Source organism: Lissotriton helveticus, chromosome 1_2 (assembly GCF_964261635.1).
Source record: "Lissotriton helveticus chromosome 1_2, aLisHel1.1, whole genome shotgun sequence".
NCBI classification, from domain to species: Eukaryota; Metazoa; Chordata; class Amphibia; order Caudata; family Salamandridae; genus Lissotriton; species Lissotriton helveticus.
Genome location: NC_136058.1, coordinates 377,446,494 through 377,469,938, shown reverse-complemented (window position 1 = coordinate 377,469,938; position 23,445 = coordinate 377,446,494). Strand labels below are relative to the sequence as shown.

General features: G+C 47.5%; 24 non-coding genes across 24 annotated transcripts; 6 read left to right on the top strand and 18 right to left on the bottom strand.

The window, feature by feature from the left end:
- Positions 1 to 538: 538 nt before the first annotated feature.
- On the bottom strand, positions 539 to 610 carry TRNAW-CCA (transfer RNA tryptophan (anticodon CCA)). Its single transcript has one exon. It is a non-coding gene; the product is annotated as a tRNA-Trp (tRNA).
- A 248-nt stretch (positions 611 to 858) lies between these two features.
- TRNAN-GUU (transfer RNA asparagine (anticodon GUU)) lies at positions 859 to 932 on the bottom strand. The gene has a single exon. It is a non-coding gene; the product is annotated as a tRNA-Asn (tRNA).
- Positions 933 to 1,139: 207 nt separating this feature from the next.
- On the top strand, positions 1,140 to 1,210 carry TRNAG-GCC (transfer RNA glycine (anticodon GCC)). Its single transcript has one exon. It is a non-coding gene; the product is annotated as a tRNA-Gly (tRNA).
- A 2,073-nt stretch (positions 1,211 to 3,283) lies between these two features.
- On the bottom strand, positions 3,284 to 3,357 carry TRNAN-GUU (transfer RNA asparagine (anticodon GUU)). Its single transcript has one exon. It is a non-coding gene; the product is annotated as a tRNA-Asn (tRNA).
- A 207-nt stretch (positions 3,358 to 3,564) lies between these two features.
- Positions 3,565 to 3,635, top strand: TRNAG-GCC (transfer RNA glycine (anticodon GCC)). The gene has a single exon. It is a non-coding gene; the product is annotated as a tRNA-Gly (tRNA).
- A 1,769-nt stretch (positions 3,636 to 5,404) lies between these two features.
- Positions 5,405 to 5,476, bottom strand: TRNAW-CCA (transfer RNA tryptophan (anticodon CCA)). Its single transcript has one exon. It is a non-coding gene; the product is annotated as a tRNA-Trp (tRNA).
- A 248-nt stretch (positions 5,477 to 5,724) lies between these two features.
- TRNAN-GUU (transfer RNA asparagine (anticodon GUU)) lies at positions 5,725 to 5,798 on the bottom strand. The gene has a single exon. It is a non-coding gene; the product is annotated as a tRNA-Asn (tRNA).
- A 2,047-nt stretch (positions 5,799 to 7,845) lies between these two features.
- Positions 7,846 to 7,917, bottom strand: TRNAW-CCA (transfer RNA tryptophan (anticodon CCA)). The gene has a single exon. It is a non-coding gene; the product is annotated as a tRNA-Trp (tRNA).
- A 248-nt stretch (positions 7,918 to 8,165) lies between these two features.
- TRNAN-GUU (transfer RNA asparagine (anticodon GUU)) lies at positions 8,166 to 8,239 on the bottom strand. Its single transcript has one exon. It is a non-coding gene; the product is annotated as a tRNA-Asn (tRNA).
- A 2,047-nt stretch (positions 8,240 to 10,286) lies between these two features.
- Positions 10,287 to 10,358, bottom strand: TRNAW-CCA (transfer RNA tryptophan (anticodon CCA)). Its single transcript has one exon. It is a non-coding gene; the product is annotated as a tRNA-Trp (tRNA).
- A 248-nt stretch (positions 10,359 to 10,606) lies between these two features.
- TRNAN-GUU (transfer RNA asparagine (anticodon GUU)) lies at positions 10,607 to 10,680 on the bottom strand. Its single transcript has one exon. It is a non-coding gene; the product is annotated as a tRNA-Asn (tRNA).
- Positions 10,681 to 10,887: 207 nt separating this feature from the next.
- TRNAG-GCC (transfer RNA glycine (anticodon GCC)) lies at positions 10,888 to 10,958 on the top strand. Its single transcript has one exon. It is a non-coding gene; the product is annotated as a tRNA-Gly (tRNA).
- A 1,769-nt stretch (positions 10,959 to 12,727) lies between these two features.
- TRNAW-CCA (transfer RNA tryptophan (anticodon CCA)) lies at positions 12,728 to 12,799 on the bottom strand. Its single transcript has one exon. It is a non-coding gene; the product is annotated as a tRNA-Trp (tRNA).
- Positions 12,800 to 13,047: 248 nt separating this feature from the next.
- On the bottom strand, positions 13,048 to 13,121 carry TRNAN-GUU (transfer RNA asparagine (anticodon GUU)). Its single transcript has one exon. It is a non-coding gene; the product is annotated as a tRNA-Asn (tRNA).
- A 207-nt stretch (positions 13,122 to 13,328) lies between these two features.
- On the top strand, positions 13,329 to 13,399 carry TRNAG-GCC (transfer RNA glycine (anticodon GCC)). The gene has a single exon. It is a non-coding gene; the product is annotated as a tRNA-Gly (tRNA).
- A 2,073-nt stretch (positions 13,400 to 15,472) lies between these two features.
- Positions 15,473 to 15,546, bottom strand: TRNAN-GUU (transfer RNA asparagine (anticodon GUU)). Its single transcript has one exon. It is a non-coding gene; the product is annotated as a tRNA-Asn (tRNA).
- A 207-nt stretch (positions 15,547 to 15,753) lies between these two features.
- Positions 15,754 to 15,824, top strand: TRNAG-GCC (transfer RNA glycine (anticodon GCC)). Its single transcript has one exon. It is a non-coding gene; the product is annotated as a tRNA-Gly (tRNA).
- A 1,769-nt stretch (positions 15,825 to 17,593) lies between these two features.
- TRNAW-CCA (transfer RNA tryptophan (anticodon CCA)) lies at positions 17,594 to 17,665 on the bottom strand. Its single transcript has one exon. It is a non-coding gene; the product is annotated as a tRNA-Trp (tRNA).
- A 248-nt stretch (positions 17,666 to 17,913) lies between these two features.
- Positions 17,914 to 17,987, bottom strand: TRNAN-GUU (transfer RNA asparagine (anticodon GUU)). The gene has a single exon. It is a non-coding gene; the product is annotated as a tRNA-Asn (tRNA).
- Positions 17,988 to 20,034: 2,047 nt separating this feature from the next.
- Positions 20,035 to 20,106, bottom strand: TRNAW-CCA (transfer RNA tryptophan (anticodon CCA)). The gene has a single exon. It is a non-coding gene; the product is annotated as a tRNA-Trp (tRNA).
- Positions 20,107 to 20,354: 248 nt separating this feature from the next.
- Positions 20,355 to 20,428, bottom strand: TRNAN-GUU (transfer RNA asparagine (anticodon GUU)). The gene has a single exon. It is a non-coding gene; the product is annotated as a tRNA-Asn (tRNA).
- Positions 20,429 to 22,475: 2,047 nt separating this feature from the next.
- TRNAW-CCA (transfer RNA tryptophan (anticodon CCA)) lies at positions 22,476 to 22,547 on the bottom strand. The gene has a single exon. It is a non-coding gene; the product is annotated as a tRNA-Trp (tRNA).
- A 248-nt stretch (positions 22,548 to 22,795) lies between these two features.
- Positions 22,796 to 22,869, bottom strand: TRNAN-GUU (transfer RNA asparagine (anticodon GUU)). The gene has a single exon. It is a non-coding gene; the product is annotated as a tRNA-Asn (tRNA).
- A 207-nt stretch (positions 22,870 to 23,076) lies between these two features.
- Positions 23,077 to 23,147, top strand: TRNAG-GCC (transfer RNA glycine (anticodon GCC)). The gene has a single exon. It is a non-coding gene; the product is annotated as a tRNA-Gly (tRNA).
- Positions 23,148 to 23,445: the final 298 nt, after the last annotated feature.

The following is a 23,445-nucleotide window of genomic DNA, read 5'->3' as shown; positions in this document are numbered from 1 at the left end:
GGGCGCAGAACTCTGCCCGTTTCACCCCAGCATTTAGGGGAGGACACAGAATCTGGGAAAGCCAGTGGGAAGGATTTTCCAGGAGGAGAGTTCAGTGAGATAATCTGAAACACAATAGTGCTGGTGATCTGGCGGGTGCATTCTGTGAACCACTTTTGTCGGGAGCAGCCTGCCATCATGCCCTGATAAACACAACTCTAGTCCCAAGCCAGTGACCTCAGCAAATGCAAAGACATTCATAGTTATAGTCTCCTGCATCTGATTCTTGCCATCTTCATGTGAAACGTTGGCGTTATCATGTCTGCTGCGCACACTTTGTTCATATGTGTACAATTTAAGTGTGTGCACCTGATCACTGTCTTGGGCAGAGCTCTGCCTGTGAACGACCCATGTGAAGCATTGGTGGTTCAGTGGTAGAATTCTCGCCTGCCACGCGGGAGGCCCGGGTTCGATTCCCAGCCAATGCAAGACTGCTTTCTTTTGACTTTGTTTTCGAAAGGAAATATATGACCTCAGTGGGGAATAAAATGGTAAGCAGTGACCCCGACGTGATTTGAACACGCAACCTTCTGATCTGGAGTCAGACGCGCTACCGTTACGCCACGAGGTCCTTACACTTACAGCTTTCGGAGCCAGATCAACAAATGCTGTGGGCCTTTTGACTTATTTTCCCCTCCTCATATGCCTACAGTTGTATTACAGAGCTTGACCTTTTGTTTTCTATCCTAATTATGAAATTGACTGCAGGTGCCGAGAGAACGCAGAGAATTGAAATATTCAGGGAAAGGGTGTCCAGCAGGAGAGAGCAAAGGTATGTATCTGTTTTCCATTCAAGTGTTTCATTCAGGCAAAATAATACGTCCCTGGGTGGGCTTGAACCACCAACCTTTCGGTTAACAGCCGAACGCGCTAACCGATTGCGCTACAGAGACGAGTGACTACAGCATCTTTCCTTAGACTCAATATATATCTTGATATGTATGTGCCTGCCTGGAGCTTGTCTTATATAAGCCATCATCATGTGAAACTTTGGCGTTGTCATGTCTGCTGCGCACACTTTGTTCATATGTGTACAATTTAAGTGTGTGCACCTGATCACTGTCTTGGACAGAGCTATGCCTGTGAACTCCCCATGTGAAGCATTGGTGGTTCAGTGGTAGAATTCTCGCCTGCCACGCGGGAGGCCCGGGTTCGATTCCCGGCCAATGCAAGGCTGCGTTCCTTTGACTTTGTTTTCGAAAGGAAATATATGAACTCAGTGGGGAATAAAATGGTAAGCAGTGACCCCGACGTGATTTGACCACGCAACCTTCTGATCTGGAGTCAGACGCGCTACCGTTGCGCCACAAGGTCCTTACACTTACAGCCTTCAAGCCAGATCAACAAATGCTGATGGCCTTTTGACTTATTTTCCCCTCCTCATATGCCTACAGTTGTATTACAGGGCTAGGCCTTTTGTTTTCTATCCTAATTATGAAATTGACTGCAGGTGCAGAGAGAACGCAGAGGATTGAAATGTTCAGATAAAGGGTCTTAAGCAGGAGAGAGCAGAGGTACGTATCTGTGTTTCATTAAAGTGTTTCATGCCGGCAAAAAGGATACTTCCCTGGGTGGGCTTGAACCACCAACCTTTCTGTTAACAACCGAACGCGCTAACCATTTGCACCACAGAGGTTAATAACTGTAGCACAGTTCCTGAGACTCAATATATATCTTGATAATTGTGTGTCTGCCTGGAACTTGTGTTATATAATGCGTCTTTATGCCATACAGCATTTCTCATTTGCTTAGTGTCTTGTTATTGTTGGACGTAATGATGAATAGACTACTGTCTAATGGTCTTAGAGCCAGTATTACTACCGGTCCCAGTGTATGAGACACATACATGACTTTTCTGTTGCCTGCTTAGCATAGCTCCCTGCTCCTCTGTAGGTGTGCTACCAGCCAGTAAGGCGTGTGCCTTGCCCATCAGATGTGTTATGTTAGACTTGACTTCTCTGTGAGCAAAGTCTCCCTCCCATAGCAGGTGCTTTCTCTGAACTCTTGACTTGTAAGACTGCTGGGAAAGGCCCTCCCTAGCCCCTCACTCAGATAGATACATTTACCTTCAGAGCTCAGCTTTGGAGAAAGAGATTGGGGAGAGAGCAAATAGGGGAAGGCCCATGGTGCACACTTTATTTTACATAAAAGCTGGGGCTTGTGGGAGGACAGGGACAAGAGGGTTCTCAGGGAAAGAAATCCCAGGAGTATTGATGGCTAGGCCCTGAAACACAACAATCCCGGATTGGCAAGGCACAATATGCCTGTGCAACAGGCCTGACCCTAGGCTTCCGGAGTTCTTGGTCACAAAAGGCTCCAGTGATCTAAGCCCGACCAGGGCTGTAGGCCGCGTTGGGAGCGCGTTAGGGACGCGTAAAGGGACGCAGGGCGCAGAACTCTGCCCGTTTCACCCCAGCATTTAGGGGAGGACACAGAATCTGGGAAAGCCAGTGGGAAGGATTTTCCAGGAGGAGAGTTCAGTGAGATAATCTGAAACACAATAGTGCTGGTGATCTGGCGGGTGCATTCTGTGAACCACTTTTGTCGGGAGCAGCCTGCCATCATGCCCTGATAAACACAACTCTAGTCCCAAGCCAGTGACCTCAGCAAATGCAAAGACATTCATAGTTATAGTCTCCTGCATCTGATTCTTGCCATCTTCATGTGAAACGTTGGCGTTATCATGTCTGCTGCGCACACTTTGTTCATATGTGTACAATTTAAGTGTGTGCACCTGATCACTGTCTTGGGCAGAGCTCTGCCTGTGAACGACCCATGTGAAGCATTGGTGGTTCAGTGGTAGAATTCTCGCCTGCCACGCGGGAGGCCCGGGTTCGATTCCCAGCCAATGCAAGACTGCTTTCTTTTGACTTTGTTTTCGAAAGGAAATATATGACCTCAGTGGGGAATAAAATGGTAAGCAGTGACCCCGACGTGATTTGAACACGCAACCTTCTGCTCTGGAGTCAGACGCGCTACCGTTACGCCACGAGGTCCTTACACTTACAGCTTTCGGAGCCAGATCAACAAATGCTGTGGGCCTTTTGACTTATTTTCCCCTCCTCATATGCCTACAGTTGTATTACAGAGCTTGACCTTTTGTTTTCTATCCTAATTATGAAATTGACTGCAGGTGCCGAGAGAACGCAGAGAATTGAAATATTCAGGGAAAGGGTGTCCAGCAAGAGAGAGCAAAGGTATGTATCTGTTTTCCATTCAAGTGTTTCATTCAGGCAAAATAATACGTCCCTGGGTGGGCTTGAACCACCAACCTTTCGGTTAACAGCCGAACGCGCTAACCGATTGCGCCACAGAGACGAGTGACTACAGCATCTTTCCTTAGACTCAATATATATCTTGATATGTATGTGCCTGCCTGGAGCTTGTCTTATATAAGCCATCATCATGTGAAACTTTGGCGTTGTCATGTCTGCTGCGCACACTTTGTTCATATGTGTACAATTTAAGTGTGTGCACCTGATCACTGTCTTGGACAGAGCTATGCCTGTGAACTCCCCATGTGAAGCATTGGTGGTTCAGTGGTAGAATTCTCGCCTGCCACGCGGGAGGCCCGGGTTCGATTCCCGGCCAATGCAAAGCTGCGTTCCTTTGACTTTGTTTTCGAAAGGAAATATATGAACTCAGTGGGGAATAAAATGGTAAGCAGTGACCCCGACGTGATTTGACCACGCAACCTTCTGATCTGGAGTCAGACGCGCTACCGTTGCGCCACAAGGTCCTTACACTTACAGCCTTCAAGCCAGATCAACGAATGCTGATGGCCTTTTGACTTATTTTCCCCTCCTCATATGCCTACAGTTGTATTACAGGGCTAGGCCTTTTGTTTTCTATCCTAATTATGAAATTGACTGCAGGTGCAGAGAGAACGCAGAGGATTGAAATGTTCAGATAAAGGGTCTTAAGCAGGAGAGAGCAGAGGTACGTATCTGTGTTTCATTAAAGTGTTTCATGCCGGCAAAAAGGATACTTCCCTGGGTGGGCTTGAACCACCAACCTTTCTGTTAACAACCGAACGCGCTAACCATTTGCACCACAGAGGTTAATAACTGTAGCACAGTTCCTGAGACTCAATATATATCTTGATAATTGTGTGCCTGCCTGGAGCTTGTGTTATATAATGCGTCTTTATGCCATACAGCATTTCTCATTTGCTTAGTGTCTTGTTATTGTTGGACGTAATGATGAATAGACTACTGTCTAATGGTCTTAGAGCCAGTATTACTACCGGTCCCAGTGTATGAGACACATACATGACTTTTCTGTTGCCTGCTTAGCATAGCTCCCTGCTCCTCTGTAGGTGTGCTACCAGCCAGTAAGGCGTGTGCCTTGCCCATCAGATGTGTTATGTTAGACTTGACTTCTCTGTGAGCAAAGTCTCCCTCCCATAGCAGGTGCTTTCTCTGAACTCTTGACTTGTAAGACTGCTGGGAAAGGCCCTCCCTAGCCCCTCACTCAGATAGATACATTTACCTTCAGAGCTCAGCTTTGGAGAAAGAGATTGGGGAGAGAGCAAATAGGGGAAGGCCCATGGTGCACACTTTATTTTACATAAAAGCTGGGGCTTGTGGGAGGACAGGGACAAGAGGGTTCTCAGGGAAAGAAATCCCAGGAGTATTGATGGCTAGGCCCTGAAACACAACAATCCCGGATTGGCAAGGCACAATATGCCTGTGCAACAGGCCTGACCCTAGGCTTCCGGAGTTCTTGGTCACAAAAGGCTCCAGTGATCTAAGCCCGACCAGGGCTGTGCCCGACCAGGGCTGTAGGCCGCGTTGGGAGCGCGTTAGGGATGCGTAAAGGGACGCAGGGCGCAGAACTCTGCCCGTTTCACCCCAGCATTTAGGGGAGGACACAGAATCTGGGAAAGCCAGTGGGAAGGATTTTCCAGGAGGAGAGTTCAGTGAGATAATCTGAAACACAATAGTGCTGGTGATCTGGCGGGTGCATTCTGTGAACCACTTTTGTCGGGAGCAGCCTGCCATCATGCCCTGATAAACACAACTCTAGTCCCAAGCCAGTGACCTCAGCAAATGCAAAGACATTCATAGTTATAGTCTCCTGCATCTGATTCTTGCCATCTTCATGTGAAACGTTGGCGTTATCATGTCTGCTGCGCACACTTTGTTCATATCTGTACAATTTAAGTGTGTGCACCTGATCACTGTCTTGGGCAGAGCTCTGCCTGTGAACGACCCATGTGAAGCATTGGTGGTTCAGTGGTAGAATTCTCGCCTGCCACGCGGGAGGCCCGGGTTCGATTCCCAGCCAATGCAAGACTGCTTTCTTTTGACTTTGTTTTCGAAAGGAAATATATGACCTCAGTGGGGAATAAAATGGTAAGCAGTGACCCCGACGTGATTTGAACACGCAACCTTCTGATCTGGAGTCAGACGCGCTACCGTTACGCCACGAGGTCCTTACACTTACAGCTTTCGGAGCCAGATCAACAAATGCTGTGGGCCTTTTGACTTATTTTCCCCTCCTCATATGCCTACAGTTGTATTACAGAGCTTGACCTTTTGTTTTCTATCCTAATTATGAAATTGACTGCAGGTGCCGAGAGAACGCAGAGAATTGAAATATTCAGGGAAAGGGTGTCCAGCAAGAGAGAGCAAAGGTATGTATCTGTTTTCCATTCAAGTGTTTCATTCAGGCAAAATAATACGTCCCTGGGTGGGCTTGAACCACCAACCTTTCGGTTAACAGCCCAATGCGCTAACCGATTGCGCCACAGAGACGAGTGACTACAGCATCTTTCCTTAGACTCAATATATATCTTGATATGTATGTGCCTGCCTGGAGCTTGTCTTATATAAGCCATCATCATGTGAAACTTTGGCGTTGTCATGTCTGCTGCGCACACTTTGTTCATATGTGTACAATTTAAGTGTGTGCACCTGATCACTGTCTTGGACAGAGCTATGCCTGTGAACTCCCCATGTGAAGCATTGGTGGTTCAGTGGTAGATTTCTCGCCTGCCACGCGGGAGGCCCGGGTTCGATTCCCGGTCAATGCAAGGCTGCGTTCCTTTGACTTCGTTTTCGAAAGGAAATATATGAACTCAGTGGGGAATAAAATGGTAAGCAGTGACCCCGACGTGATTTGACCACGCAACCTTCTGATCTGGAGTCAGACGCGCTACCGTTGCGCCACAAGGTCCTTACACTTACAGCCTTCAAGCCAGATCAACAAATGCTGATTGCCTTTTGACTTATTTTCCCTTCCTCATATGCCTACAGTTGTATTACAGGGCTAGGCCTTTTGTTTTCTATCCTAATTATGAAATTGACTGCAGGTGCAGAGAGAACGCAGAGGATTGAAATGTTCAGATAAAGGGTCCTAAGCAGGAGAGAGCAGAGGTACGTATCTGTGTTTCATTAAAGTGTTTCATGCCGGCAAAAAGGATACTTCCCTGGGTGGGCTTGAACCACCAACCTTTCTGTTAACAACCGAACGCGCTAACCATTTGCACCACAGAATTTAATAACTGTAGCACAGTTCCTGAGACTCAATATATATCTTGATAATTGTGTGCCTGCCTGGAGCTTGTGTTATATAATGCGTCTTTATGCCATACAGCATTTCTCATTTGCTTAGTGTCTTGTTATTGTTGGACGTAATGATGAATAGACTACTGTCTAATGGTCTTAGAGCCAGTATTACTACCGGTCCCAGTGTATGAGACACATACATGACTTTTCTGTTGCCTGCTTAGCATAGCTCCCTGCTCCTCTGTAGGTGTGCTACCAGCCAGTAAGGCGTGTGCCTTGCCCATCAGATGTGTTATGTTAGACTTGACTTCTCTGTGAGCAAAGTCTCCCTCCCATATCAGGTGCTTTCTCTGAACTCTTGACTTGTAAGACTGCTGGGAAAGGCCCTCCCTAGCCCCTCACTCAGATAGATACATTTACCTTCAGAGCTCAGCTTTGGAGAAAGAGATTGGGGAGAGAGCAAATAGGGGAAGGCCCATGGTGCACACTTTATTTTACATAAAAGCTGGGGCTTGTGGGAGGACAGGGACAAGAGGGTTCTCAGGGAAAGAAATCCCAGGAGTATTGATGGCTAGGCCCTGAAACACAACAATCCCGGATTGGCAAGGCACAATATGCCTGTGCAACAGGCCTGACCCTAGGCTTCCGGAGTTCTTGGTCACAAAAGGCTCCAGTGATCTAAGCCCGACCAGGGCTGTGCCCGACCAGGGCTGTAGGCCGCGTTGGGAGCGCGTTAGGGACGCGTAAAGGAACGCAGGGCGCAGAACTCTGCCCGTTTCACCCCAGCATTTAGGGGAGGACACAGAATCTGGGAAAGCCAGTGGGAAGGATTTTCCAGGAGGAGAGTTCAGTGAGATAATCTGAAACACAATAGTGCTGGTGATCTGGCGGGTGCATTCTGTGAACCACTTTTGTCGGGAGCAGCCTGCCATCATGCCCTGATAAACACAACTCTAGTCCCAAGCCAGTGACCTCAGCAAATGCAAAGACATTCATAGTTATAGTCTCCTGCATCTGATTCTTGCCATCTTCATGTGAAACGTTGGCGTTATCATGTCTGCTGCGCACACTTTGTTCATATCTGTACAATTTAAGTGTGTGCACCTGATCACTGTCTTGGGCAGAGCTCTGCCTGTGAACGACCCATGTGAAGCATTGGTGGTTCAGTGGTAGAATTCTCGCCTGCCACGCGGGAGGCCCGGGTTCGATTCCCAGCCAATGCAAGACTGCTTTCTTTTGACTTTGTTTTCGAAAGGAAATATATGACCTCAGTGGGGAATAAAATGGTAAGCAGTGACCCCGACGTGATTTGAACACGCAACCTTCTGATCTGGAGTCAGACGCGCTACCGTTACGCCACGAGGTCCTTACACTTACAGCTTTCGGAGCCAGATCAACAAATGCTGTGGGCCTTTTGACTTATTTTCCCCTCCTCATATGCCTACAGTTGTATTACAGAGCTTGACCTTTTGTTTTCTATCCTAATTATGAAATTGACTGCAGGTGCCGAGAGAACGCAGAGAATTGAAATATTCAGGGAAAGGGTGTCCAGCAAGAGAGAGCAAAGGTATGTATCTGTTTTCCATTCAAGTGTTTCATTCAGGCAAAAGAATACGTCCCTGGGTGGGCTTGAACCACCAACCTTTCGGTTAACAGCCCAATGCGCTAACCGATTGCGCCACAGAGACGAGTGACTACAGCATCTTTCCTTAGACTCAATATATATCTTGATATGTATGTGCCTGCCTGGAGCTTGTCTTATATAAGCCATCATCATGTGAAACTTTGGCGTTGTCATGTCTGCTGCGCACACTTTGTTCATATGTGTACAATTTAAGTGTGTGCACCTGATCACTGTCTTGGACAGAGCTATGCCTGTGAACTCCCCATGTGAAGCATTGGTGGTTCAGTGGTAGATTTCTCGCCTGCCACGCGGGAGGCCCGGGTTCGATTCCCGGTCAATGCAAGGCTGCGTTCCTTTGACTTCGTTTTCGAAAGGAAATATATGAACTCAGTGGGGAATAAAATGGTAAGCAGTGACCCCGACGTGATTTGACCACGCAACCTTCTGATCTGGAGTCAGACGCGCTACCGTTGCGCCACAAGGTCCTTACACTTACAGCCTTCAAGCCAGATCAACAAATGCTGATTGCCTTTTGACTTATTTTCCCTTCCTCATATGCCTACAGTTGTATTACAGGGCTAGGCCTTTTGTTTTCTATCCTAATTATGAAATTGACTGCAGGTGCAGAGAGAACGCAGAGGATTGAAATGTTCAGATAAAGGGTCCTAAGCAGGAGAGAGCAGAGGTACGTATCTGTGTTTCATTAAAGTGTTTCATGCCGGCAAAAAGGATACTTCCCTGGGTGGGCTTGAACCACCAACCTTTCTGTTAACAACCGAACGCGCTAACCATTTGCACCACAGAATTTAATAACTGTAGCACAGTTCCTGAGACTCAATATATATCTTGATAATTGTGTGCCTGCCTGGAGCTTGTGTTATATAATGCGTCTTTATGCCATACAGCATTTCTCATTTGCTTAGTGTCTTGTTATTGTTGGACGTAATGATGAATAGACTACTGTCTAATGGTCTTAGAGCCAGTATTACTACCGGTCCCAGTGTATGAGACACATACATGACTTTTCTGTTGCCTGCTTAGCATAGCTCCCTGCTCCTCTGTAGGTGTGCTACCAGCCAGTAAGGCGTGTGCCTTGCCCATCAGATGTGTTATGTTAGACTTGACTTCTCTGTGAGCAAAGTCTCCCTCCCATAGCAGGTGCTTTCTCTGAACTCTTGACTTGTAAGACTGCTGGGAAAGGCCCTCCCTAGCCCCTCACTCAGATAGATACATTTACCTTCAGAGCTCAGCTTTGGAGAAAGAGATTGGGGAGAGAGCAAATAGGGGAAGGCCCATGGTGCACACTTTATTTTACATAAAAGCTGGGGCTTGTGGGAGGACAGGGACAAGAGGGTTCTCAGGGAAAGAAATCCCAGGAGTATTGATGGCTAGGCCCTGAAACACAACAATCCCGGATTGGCAAGGCACAATATGCCTGTGCAACAGGCCTGACCCTAGGCTTCCGGAGTTCTTGGTCACAAAAGGCTCCAGTGATCTAAGCCCGACCAGGGCTGTGCCCGACCAGGGCTGTAGGCCGCGTTGGGAGCGCGTTAGGGACGCGTAAAGGAACGCAGGGCGCAGAACTCTGCCCGTTTCACCCCAGCATTTAGGGGAGGACACAGAATCTGGGAAAGCCAGTGGGAAGGATTTTCCAGGAGGAGAGTTCAGTGAGATAATCTGAAACACAATAGTGCTGGTGATCTGGCGGGTGCATTCTGTGAACCACTTTTGTCGGGAGCAGCCTGCCATCATGCCCTGATAAACACAACTCTAGTCCCAAGCCAGTGACCTCAGCAAATGCAAAGACATTCATAGTTATAGTCTCCTGCATCTGATTCTTGCCATCTTCATGTGAAACGTTGGCGTTATCATGTCTGCTGCGCACACTTTGTTCATATGTGTACAATTTAAGTGTGTGCACCTGATCACTGTCTTGGGCAGAGCTCTGCCTGTGAACGACCCATGTGAAGCATTGGTGGTTCAGTGGTAGAATTCTCGCCAGCCACGCGGGAGGCCCGGGTTCGATTCCCAGCCAATGCAAGACTGCTTTCTTTTGACTTTGTTTTTGAAAGGAAATATATGACCTCAGTGGGGAATAAAATGGTAAGCAGTGACCCCGACGTGATTTGAACACGCAACCTTCTGATCTGGAGTCAGACGCGCTACCGTTACGCCACGAGGTCCTTACACTTACAGCTTTCGGAGCCAGATCAACAAATGCTGTGGGCCTTTTGACTTATTTTCCCCTCCTCATATGCCTACAGTTGTATTACAGAGCTTGACCTTTTGTTTTCTATCCTAATTATGAAATTGACTGCAGGTGCCGAGAGAACGCAGAGAATTGAAATATTCAGGGAAAGGGTGTCCAGCAGGAGAGAGCAAAGGTATGTATCTGTTTTCCATTCAAGTGTTTCATTCAGGCAAAATAATACGTCCCTGGGTGGGCTTGAACCACCAACCTTTCGGTTAACAGCCGAACGCGCTAACCGATTGCGCTACAGAGACGAGTGACTACAGCATCTTTCCTTAGACTCAATATATATCTTGATATGTATGTGCCTGCCTGGAGCTTGTCTTATATAAGCCATCATCATGTGAAACTTTGGCGTTGTCATGTCTGCTGCGCACACTTTGTTCATATGTGTACAATTTAAGTGTGTGCACCTGATCACTGTCTTGGACAGAGCTATGCCTGTGAATTCCCCATGTGAAGCATTGGTGGTTCAGTGGTAGAATTCTCGCCTGCCACGCGGGAGGCCTGGGTTCGATTCCCGGCCAATGCAAGGCTGCGTTCCTTTGACTTTGTTTTCGAAAGGAAATATATGAACTCAGTGGGGAATAAAATGGTAAGCAGTGACCCCGACGTGATTTGACCACGCAACCTTCTGATCTGGAGTCAGACGCGCTACCGTTGCGCCACAAGGTCCTTACACTTACAGCCTTCAAGCCAGATCAACAAATGCTGATGGCCTTTTGACTTATTTTCCCCTCCTCATATGCCTACAGTTGTATTACAGGGCTAGGCCTTTTGTTTTCTATCCTAATTATGAAATTGACTGCAGGTGCAGAGAGAACGCAGAGGATTGAAATGTTCAGATAAAGGGTCTTAAGCAGGAGAGAGCAGAGGTACGTATCTGTGTTTCATTAAAGTGTTTCATGCCGGCAAAAAGGATACTTCCCTGGGTGGGCTTGAACCACCAACCTTTCTGTTAACAACCGAACGCGCTAACCATTTGCACCACAGAGGTTAATAACTGTAGCACAGTTCCTGAGACTCAATATATATCTTGATAATTGTGTGCCTGCCTGGAGCTTGTGTTATATAATGCGTCTTTATGCCATACAGCATTTCTCATTTGCTTAGTGTCTTGTTATTGTTGGACGTAATGATGAATAGACTACTGTCTAATGGTCTTAGAGCCAGTATTACTACCGGTCCCAGTGTATGAGACACATACATGACTTTTCTGTTGCCTGCTTAGCATAGCTCCCTGCTCCTCTGTAGGTGTGCTACCAGCCAGTAAGGCGTGTGCCTTGCCCATCAGATGTGTTATGTTAGACTTGACTTCTCTGTGAGCAAAGTCTCCCTCCCATAGCAGGTGCTTTCTCTGAACTCTTGACTTGTAAGACTGCTGGGAAAGGCCCTCCCTAGCCCCTCACTCAGATAGATACATTTACCTTCAGAGCTCAGCTTTGGAGAAAGAGATTGGGGAGAGAGCAAATAGGGGAAGGCCCATGGTGCACACTTTATTTTACATAAAAGCTGGGGCTTGTGGGAGGACAGGGACAAGAGCGTTCTCAGGGAAAGAAATCCCAGGAGTATTGATGGCTAGGCCCTGAAACACAACAATCCCGGATTGGCAAGGCACAATATGCCTGTGCAACAGGCCTGACCCTAGGCTTCCGGAGTTCTTGGTCACAAAAGGCTCCAGTGATCTAAGCCCGACCAGGGCTGTGCCCGACCAGGGCTGTAGGCCGCGTTGGGAGCGCGTTAGGGACGCGTAAAGGGACGCAGGGCGCAGAACTCTGCCCGTTTCACCCCAGCATTTAGGGGAGGACACAGAATCTGGGAAAGCCAGTGGGAAGGATTTTCCAGGAGGAGAGTTCAGTGAGATAATCTGAAACACAATAGTGCTGGTGATCTGGCGGGTGCATTCTGTGAACCACTTTTGTCGGGAGCAGCCTGCCATCATGCCCTGATAAACACAACTCTAGTCCCAAGCCAGTGACCTCAGCAAATGCAAAGACATTCATAGTTATAGTCTCCTGCATCTGATTCTTGCCATCTTCATGTGAAACGTTGGCGTTATCATGTCTGCTGCGCACACTTTGTTCATATGTGTACAATTTAAGTGTGTGCACCTGATCACTGTCTTGGGCAGAGCTCTGCCTGTGAACGACCCATGTGAAGCATTGGTGGTTCAGTGGTAGAATTCTCGCCTGCCACGCGGGAGGCCCGGGTTCGATTCCCAGCCAATGCAAGACTGCTTTCTTTTGACTTTGTTTTCGAAAGGAAATATATGACCTCAGTGGGGAATAAAATGGTAAGCAGTGACCCCGACGTGATTTGAACACGCAACCTTCTGATCTGGAGTCAGACGCGCTACCGTTACGCCACGAGGTCCTTACACTTACAGCTTTCGGAGCCAGATCAACAAATGCTGTGGGCCTTTTGACTTATTTTCCCCTCCTCATATGCCTACAGTTGTATTACAGAGCTTGACCTTTTGTTTTCTATCCTAATTATGAAATTGACTGCAGGTGCCGAGAGAACGCAGAGAATTGAAATATTCAGGGAAAGGGTGTCCAGCAGGAGAGAGCAAAGGTATGTATCTGTTTTCCATTCAAGTGTTTCATTCAGGCAAAATAATACGTCCCTGGGTGGGCTTGAACCACCAACCTTTCGGTTAACAGCCGAACGCGCTAACCGATTGCGCTACAGAGACGAGTGACTACAGCATCTTTCCTTAGACTCAATATATATCTTGATATGTATGTGCCTGCCTGGAGCTTGTCTTATATAAGCCATCATCATGTGAAACTTTGGCGTTGTCATGTCTGCTGCGCACACTTTGTTCATATGTGTACAATTTAAGTGTGTGCACCTGATCACTGTCTTGGACAGAGCTATGCCTGTGAACTCCCCATGTGAAGCATTGGTGGTTCAGTGGTAGAATTCTCGCCTGCCACGCGGGAGGCCCGGGTTCGATTCCCGGCCAATGCAAGGCTGCGTTCCTTTGACTTTGTTTTCGAAAGGAAATATATGAACTCAGTGGGGAATAAAATGGTAAGCAGTGACCCCGACGTGATTTGACCACGCAACCTTCTGATCTGGAGTCAGACGCGCTACCGTTGCGCCACAAGGTCCTTACACTTACAGCCTTCAAGCCAGATCAACAAATGCTGATGGCCTTTTGACTTATTTTCCCCTCCTCATATGCCTACAGTTGTATTACAGGGCTAGGCCTTTTGTTTTCTATCCTAATTATGAAATTGACTGCAGGTGCAGAGAGAACGCAGAGGATTGAAATGTTCAGATAAAGGGTCTTAAGCAGGAGAGAGCAGAGGTACGTATCTGTGTTTCATTAAAGTGTTTCATGCCGGCAAAAAGGATACTTCCCTGGGTGGGCTTGAACCACCAACCTTTCTGTTAACAACCGAACGCGCTAACCATTTGCACCACAGAGGTTAATAACTGTAGCACAGTTCCTGAGACTCAATATATATCTTGATAATTGTGTGTCTGCCTGGAACTTGTGTTATATAATGCGTCTTTATGCCATACAGCATTTCTCATTTGCTTAGTGTCTTGTTATTGTTGGACGTAATGATGAATAGACTACTGTCTAATGGTCTTAGAGCCAGTATTACTACCGGTCCCAGTGTATGAGACACATACATGACTTTTCTGTTGCCTGCTTAGCATAGCTCCCTGCTCCTCTGTAGGTGTGCTACCAGCCAGTAAGGCGTGTGCCTTGCCCATCAGATGTGTTATGTTAGACTTGACTTCTCTGTGAGCAAAGTCTCCCTCCCATAGCAGGTGCTTTCTCTGAACTCTTGACTTGTAAGACTGCTGGGAAAGGCCCTCCCTAGCCCCTCACTCAGATAGATACATTTACCTTCAGAGCTCAGCTTTGGAGAAAGAGATTGGGGAGAGAGCAAATAGGGGAAGGCCCATGGTGCACACTTTATTTTACATAAAAGCTGGGGCTTGTGGGAGGACAGGGACAAGAGGGTTCTCAGGGAAAGAAATCCCAGGAGTATTGATGGCTAGGCCCTGAAACACAACAATCCCGGATTGGCAAGGCACAATATGCCTGTGCAACAGGCCTGACCCTAGGCTTCCGGAGTTCTTGGTCACAAAAGGCTCCAGTGATCTAAGCCCGACCAGGGCTGTAGGCCGCGTTGGGAGCGCGTTAGGGACGCGTAAAGGGACGCAGGGCGCAGAACTCTGCCCGTTTCACCCCAGCATTTAGGGGAGGACACAGAATCTGGGAAAGCCAGTGGGAAGGATTTTCCAGGAGGAGAGTTCAGTGAGATAATCTGAAACACAATAGTGCTGGTGATCTGGCGGGTGCATTCTGTGAACCACTTTTGTCGGGAGCAGCCTGCCATCATGCCCTGATAAACACAACTCTAGTCCCAAGCCAGTGACCTCAGCAAATGCAAAGACATTCATAGTTATAGTCTCCTGCATCTGATTCTTGCCATCTTCATGTGAAACGTTGGCGTTATCATGTCTGCTGCGCACACTTTGTTCATATGTGTACAATTTAAGTGTGTGCACCTGATCACTGTCTTGGGCAGAGCTCTGCCTGTGAACGACCCATGTGAAGCATTGGTGGTTCAGTGGTAGAATTCTCGCCTGCCACGCGGGAGGCCCGGGTTCGATTCCCAGCCAATGCAAGACTGCTTTCTTTTGACTTTGTTTTCGAAAGGAAATATATGACCTCAGTGGGGAATAAAATGGTAAGCAGTGACCCCGACGTGATTTGAACACGCAACCTTCTGCTCTGGAGTCAGACGCGCTACCGTTACGCCACGAGGTCCTTACACTTACAGCTTTCGGAGCCAGATCAACAAATGCTGTGGGCCTTTTGACTTATTTTCCCCTCCTCATATGCCTACAGTTGTATTACAGAGCTTGACCTTTTGTTTTCTATCCTAATTATGAAATTGACTGCAGGTGCCGAGAGAACGCAGAGAATTGAAATATTCAGGGAAAGGGTGTCCAGCAAGAGAGAGCAAAGGTATGTATCTGTTTTCCATTCAAGTGTTTCATTCAGGCAAAATAATACGTCCCTGGGTGGGCTTGAACCACCAACCTTTCGGTTAACAGCCGAACGCGCTAACCGATTGCGCCACAGAGACGAGTGACTACAGCATCTTTCCTTAGACTCAATATATATCTTGATATGTATGTGCCTGCCTGGAGCTTGTCTTATATAAGCCATCATCATGTGAAACTTTGGCGTTGTCATGTCTGCTGCGCACACTTTGTTCATATGTGTACAATTTAAGTGTGTGCACCTGATCACTGTCTTGGACAGAGCTATGCCTGTGAACTCCCCATGTGAAGCATTGGTGGTTCAGTGGTAGAATTCTCGCCTGCCACGCGGGAGGCCCGGGTTCGATTCCCGGCCAATGCAAAGCTGCGTTCCTTTGACTTTGTTTTCGAAAGGAAATATATGAACTCAGTGGGGAATAAAATGGTAAGCAGTGACCCCGACGTGATTTGACCACGCAACCTTCTGATCTGGAGTCAGACGCGCTACCGTTGCGCCACAAGGTCCTTACACTTACAGCCTTCAAGCCAGATCAACGAATGCTGATGGCCTTTTGACTTATTTTCCCCTCCTCATATGCCTACAGTTGTATTACAGGGCTAGGCCTTTTGTTTTCTATCCTAATTATGAAATTGACTGCAGGTGCAGAGAGAACGCAGAGGATTGAAATGTTCAGATAAAGGGTCTTAAGCAGGAGAGAGCAGAGGTACGTATCTGTGTTTCATTAAAGTGTTTCATGCCGGCAAAAAGGATACTTCCCTGGGTGGGCTTGAACCACCAACCTTTCTGTTAACAACCGAACGCGCTAACCATTTGCACCACAGAGGTTAATAACTGTAGCACAGTTCCTGAGACTCAATATATATCTTGATAATTGTGTGCCTGCCTGGAGCTTGTGTTATATAATGCGTCTTTATGCCATACAGCATTTCTCATTTGCTTAGTGTCTTGTTATTGTTGGACGTAATGATGAATAGACTACTGTCTAATGGTCTTAGAGCCAGTATTACTACCGGTCCCAGTGTATGAGACACATACATGACTTTTCTGTTGCCTGCTTAGCATAGCTCCCTGCTCCTCTGTAGGTGTGCTACCAGCCAGTAAGGCGTGTGCCTTGCCCATCAGATGTGTTATGTTAGACTTGACTTCTCTGTGAGCAAAGTCTCCCTCCCATAGCAGGTGCTTTCTCTGAACTCTTGACTTGTAAGACTGCTGGGAAAGGCCCTCCCTAGCCCCTCACTCAGATAGATACATTTACCTTCAGAGCTCAGCTTTGGAGAAAGAGATTGGGGAGAGAGCAAATAGGGGAAGGCCCATGGTGCACACTTTATTTTACATAAAAGCTGGGGCTTGTGGGAGGACAGGGACAAGAGGGTTCTCAGGGAAAGAAATCCCAGGAGTATTGATGGCTAGGCCCTGAAACACAACAATCCCGGATTGGCAAGGCACAATATGCCTGTGCAACAGGCCTGACCCTAGGCTTCCGGAGTTCTTGGTCACAAAAGGCTCCAGTGATCTAAGCCCGACCAGGGCTGTGCCCGACCAGGGCTGTAGGCCGCGTTGGGAGCGCGTTAGGGATGCGTAAAGGGACGCAGGGCGCAGAACTCTGCCCGTTTCACCCCAGCATTTAGGGGAGGACACAGAATCTGGGAAAGCCAGTGGGAAGGATTTTCCAGGAGGAGAGTTCAGTGAGATAATCTGAAACACAATAGTGCTGGTGATCTGGCGGGTGCATTCTGTGAACCACTTTTGTCGGGAGCAGCCTGCCATCATGCCCTGATAAACACAACTCTAGTCCCAAGCCAGTGACCTCAGCAAATGCAAAGACATTCATAGTTATAGTCTCCTGCATCTGATTCTTGCCATCTTCATGTGAAACGTTGGCGTTATCATGTCTGCTGCGCACACTTTGTTCATATCTGTACAATTTAAGTGTGTGCACCTGATCACTGTCTTGGGCAGAGCTCTGCCTGTGAACGACCCATGTGAAGCATTGGTGGTTCAGTGGTAGAATTCTCGCCTGCCACGCGGGAGGCCCGGGTTCGATTCCCAGCCAATGCAAGACTGCTTTCTTTTGACTTTGTTTTCGAAAGGAAATATATGACCTCAGTGGGGAATAAAATGGTAAGCAGTGACCCCGACGTGATTTGAACACGCAACCTTCTGATCTGGAGTCAGACGCGCTACCGTTACGCCACGAGGTCCTTACACTTACAGCTTTCGGAGCCAGATCAACAAATGCTGTGGGCCTTTTGACTTATTTTCCCCTCCTCATATGCCTACAGTTGTATTACAGAGCTTGACCTTTTGTTTTCTATCCTAATTATGAAATTGACTGCAGGTGCCGAGAGAACGCAGAGAATTGAAATATTCAGGGAAAGGGTGTCCAGCAAGAGAGAGCAAAGGTATGTATCTGTTTTCCATTCAAGTGTTTCATTCAGGCAAAATAATACGTCCCTGGGTGGGCTTGAACCACCAACCTTTCGGTTAACAGCCCAATGCGCTAACCGATTGCGCCACAGAGACGAGTGACTACAGCATCTTTCCTTAGACTCAATATATATCTTGATATGTATGTGCCTGCCTGGAGCTTGTCTTATATAAGCCATCATCATGTGAAACTTTGGCGTTGTCATGTCTGCTGCGCACACTTTGTTCATATGTGTACAATTTAAGTGTGTGCACCTGATCACTGTCTTGGACAGAGCTATGCCTGTGAACTCCCCATGTGAAGCATTGGTGGTTCAGTGGTAGATTTCTCGCCTGCCACGCGGGAGGCCCGGGTTCGATTCCCGGTCAATGCAAGGCTGCGTTCCTTTGACTTCGTTTTCGAAAGGAAATATATGAACTCAGTGGGGAATAAAATGGTAAGCAGTGACCCCGACGTGATTTGACCACGCAACCTTCTGATCTGGAGTCAGACGCGCTACCGTTGCGCCACAAGGTCCTTACACTTACAGCCTTCAAGCCAGATCAACAAATGCTGATTGCCTTTTGACTTATTTTCCCTTCCTCATATGCCTACAGTTGTATTACAGGGCTAGGCCTTTTGTTTTCTATCCTAATTATGAAATTGACTGCAGGTGCAGAGAGAACGCAGAGGATTGAAATGTTCAGATAAAGGGTCCTAAGCAGGAGAGAGCAGAGGTACGTATCTGTGTTTCATTAAAGTGTTTCATGCCGGCAAAAAGGATACTTCCCTGGGTGGGCTTGAACCACCAACCTTTCTGTTAACAACCGAACGCGCTAACCATTTGCACCACAGAATTTAATAACTGTAGCACAGTTCCTGAGACTCAATATATATCTTGATAATTGTGTGCCTGCCTGGAGCTTGTGTTATATAATGCGTCTTTATGCCATACAGCATTTCTCATTTGCTTAGTGTCTTGTTATTGTTGGACGTAATGATGAATAGACTACTGTCTAATGGTCTTAGAGCCAGTATTACTACCGGTCCCAGTGTATGAGACACATACATGACTTTTCTGTTGCCTGCTTAGCATAGCTCCCTGCTCCTCTGTAGGTGTGCTACCAGCCAGTAAGGCGTGTGCCTTGCCCATCAGATGTGTTATGTTAGACTTGACTTCTCTGTGAGCAAAGTCTCCCTCCCATATCAGGTGCTTTCTCTGAACTCTTGACTTGTAAGACTGCTGGGAAAGGCCCTCCCTAGCCCCTCACTCAGATAGATACATTTACCTTCAGAGCTCAGCTTTGGAGAAAGAGATTGGGGAGAGAGCAAATAGGGGAAGGCCCATGGTGCACACTTTATTTTACATAAAAGCTGGGGCTTGTGGGAGGACAGGGACAAGAGGGTTCTCAGGGAAAGAAATCCCAGGAGTATTGATGGCTAGGCCCTGAAACACAACAATCCCGGATTGGCAAGGCACAATATGCCTGTGCAACAGGCCTGACCCTAGGCTTCCGGAGTTCTTGGTCACAAAAGGCTCCAGTGATCTAAGCCCGACCAGGGCTGTGCCCGACCAGGGCTGTAGGCCGCGTTGGGAGCGCGTTAGGGACGCGTAAAGGAACGCAGGGCGCAGAACTCTGCCCGTTTCACCCCAGCATTTAGGGGAGGACACAGAATCTGGGAAAGCCAGTGGGAAGGATTTTCCAGGAGGAGAGTTCAGTGAGATAATCTGAAACACAATAGTGCTGGTGATCTGGCGGGTGCATTCTGTGAACCACTTTTGTCGGGAGCAGCCTGCCATCATGCCCTGATAAACACAACTCTAGTCCCAAGCCAGTGACCTCAGCAAATGCAAAGACATTCATAGTTATAGTCTCCTGCATCTGATTCTTGCCATCTTCATGTGAAACGTTGGCGTTATCATGTCTGCTGCGCACACTTTGTTCATATCTGTACAATTTAAGTGTGTGCACCTGATCACTGTCTTGGGCAGAGCTCTGCCTGTGAACGACCCATGTGAAGCATTGGTGGTTCAGTGGTAGAATTCTCGCCTGCCACGCGGGAGGCCCGGGTTCGATTCCCAGCCAATGCAAGACTGCTTTCTTTTGACTTTGTTTTCGAAAGGAAATATATGACCTCAGTGGGGAATAAAATGGTAAGCAGTGACCCCGACGTGATTTGAACACGCAACCTTCTGATCTGGAGTCAGACGCGCTACCGTTACGCCACGAGGTCCTTACACTTACAGCTTTCGGAGCCAGATCAACAAATGCTGTGGGCCTTTTGACTTATTTTCCCCTCCTCATATGCCTACAGTTGTATTACAGAGCTTGACCTTTTGTTTTCTATCCTAATTATGAAATTGACTGCAGGTGCCGAGAGAACGCAGAGAATTGAAATATTCAGGGAAAGGGTGTCCAGCAAGAGAGAGCAAAGGTATGTATCTGTTTTCCATTCAAGTGTTTCATTCAGGCAAAAGAATACGTCCCTGGGTGGGCTTGAACCACCAACCTTTCGGTTAACAGCCCAATGCGCTAACCGATTGCGCCACAGAGACGAGTGACTACAGCATCTTTCCTTAGACTCAATATATATCTTGATATGTATGTGCCTGCCTGGAGCTTGTCTTATATAAGCCATCATCATGTGAAACTTTGGCGTTGTCATGTCTGCTGCGCACACTTTGTTCATATGTGTACAATTTAAGTGTGTGCACCTGATCACTGTCTTGGACAGAGCTATGCCTGTGAACTCCCCATGTGAAGCATTGGTGGTTCAGTGGTAGATTTCTCGCCTGCCACGCGGGAGGCCCGGGTTCGATTCCCGGTCAATGCAAGGCTGCGTTCCTTTGACTTCGTTTTCGAAAGGAAATATATGAACTCAGTGGGGAATAAAATGGTAAGCAGTGACCCCGACGTGATTTGACCACGCAACCTTCTGATCTGGAGTCAGACGCGCTACCGTTGCGCCACAAGGTCCTTACACTTACAGCCTTCAAGCCAGATCAACAAATGCTGATTGCCTTTTGACTTATTTTCCCTTCCTCATATGCCTACAGTTGTATTACAGGGCTAGGCCTTTTGTTTTCTATCCTAATTATGAAATTGACTGCAGGTGCAGAGAGAACGCAGAGGATTGAAATGTTCAGATAAAGGGTCCTAAGCAGGAGAGAGCAGAGGTACGTATCTGTGTTTCATTAAAGTGTTTCATGCCGGCAAAAAGGATACTTCCCTGGGTGGGCTTGAACCACCAACCTTTCTGTTAACAACCGAACGCGCTAACCATTTGCACCACAGAATTTAATAACTGTAGCACAGTTCCTGAGACTCAATATATATCTTGATAATTGTGTGCCTGCCTGGAGCTTGTGTTATATAATGCGTCTTTATGCCATACAGCATTTCTCATTTGCTTAGTGTCTTGTTATTGTTGGACGTAATGATGAATAGACTACTGTCTAATGGTCTTAGAGCCAGTATTACTACCGGTCCCAGTGTATGAGACACATACATGACTTTTCTGTTGCCTGCTTAGCATAGCTCCCTGCTCCTCTGTAGGTGTGCTACCAGCCAGTAAGGCGTGTGCCTTGCCCATCAGATGTGTTATGTTAGACTTGACTTCTCTGTGAGCAAAGTCTCCCTCCCATAGCAGGTGCTTTCTCTGAACTCTTGACTTGTAAGACTGCTGGGAAAGGCCCTCCCTAGCCCCTCACTCAGATAGATACATTTACCTTCAGAGCTCAGCTTTGGAGAAAGAGATTGGGGAGAGAGCAAATAGGGGAAGGCCCATGGTGCACACTTTATTTTACATAAAAGCTGGGGCTTGTGGGAGGACAGGGACAAGAGGGTTCTCAGGGAAAGAAATCCCAGGAGTATTGATGGCTAGGCCCTGAAACACAACAATCCCGGATTGGCAAGGCACAATATGCCTGTGCAACAGGCCTGACCCTAGGCTTCCGGAGTTCTTGGTCACAAAAGGCTCCAGTGATCTAAGCCCGACCAGGGCTGTGCCCGACCAGGGCTGTAGGCCGCGTTGGGAGCGCGTTAGGGACGCGTAAAGGAACGCAGGGCGCAGAACTCTGCCCGTTTCACCCCAGCATTTAGGGGAGGACACAGAATCTGGGAAAGCCAGTGGGAAGGATTTTCCAGGAGGAGAGTTCAGTGAGATAATCTGAAACACAATAGTGCTGGTGATCTGGCGGGTGCATTCTGTGAACCACTTTTGTCGGGAGCAGCCTGCCATCATGCCCTGATAAACACAACTCTAGTCCCAAGCCAGTGACCTCAGCAAATGCAAAGACATTCATAGTTATAGTCTCCTGCATCTGATTCTTGCCATCTTCATGTGAAACGTTGGCGTTATCATGTCTGCTGCGCACACTTTGTTCATATGTGTACAATTTAAGTGTGTGCACCTGATCACTGTCTTGGGCAGAGCTCTGCCTGTGAACGACCCATGTGAAGCATTGGTGGTTCAGTGGTAGAATTCTCGCCAGCCACGCGGGAGGCCCGGGTTCGATTCCCAGCCAATGCAAGACTGCTTTCTTTTGACTTTGTTTTTGAAAGGAAATATATGACCTCAGTGGGGAATAAAATGGTAAGCAGTGACCCCGACGTGATTTGAACACGCAACCTTCTGATCTGGAGTCAGACGCGCTACCGTTACGCCACGAGGTCCTTACACTTACAGCTTTCGGAGCCAGATCAACAAATGCTGTGGGCCTTTTGACTTATTTTCCCCTCCTCATATGCCTACAGTTGTATTACAGAGCTTGACCTTTTGTTTTCTATCCTAATTATGAAATTGACTGCAGGTGCCGAGAGAACGCAGAGAATTGAAATATTCAGGGAAAGGGTGTCCAGCAGGAGAGAGCAAAGGTATGTATCTGTTTTCCATTCAAGTGTTTCATTCAGGCAAAATAATACGTCCCTGGGTGGGCTTGAACCACCAACCTTTCGGTTAACAGCCGAACGCGCTAACCGATTGCGCTACAGAGACGAGTGACTACAGCATCTTTCCTTAGACTCAATATATATCTTGATATGTATGTGCCTGCCTGGAGCTTGTCTTATATAAGCCATCATCATGTGAAACTTTGGCGTTGTCATGTCTGCTGCGCACACTTTGTTCATATGTGTACAATTTAAGTGTGTGCACCTGATCACTGTCTTGGACAGAGCTATGCCTGTGAATTCCCCATGTGAAGCATTGGTGGTTCAGTGGTAGAATTCTCGCCTGCCACGCGGGAGGCCTGGGTTCGATTCCCGGCCAATGCAAGGCTGCGTTCCTTTGACTTTGTTTTCGAAAGGAAATATATGAACTCAGTGGGGAATAAAATGGTAAGCAGTGACCCCGACGTGATTTGACCACGCAACCTTCTGATCTGGAGTCAGACGCGCTACCGTTGCGCCACAAGGTCCTTACACTTACAGCCTTCAAGCCAGATCAAGAAATGCTGATGGCCTTTTGACTTATTTTCCCCTCCTCATATGCCTACAGTTGTATTACAGGGCTAGGCCTTTTGTTTTCTATCCTAATTATGAAATTGACTGCAGGTGCAGAGAGAACGCAGAG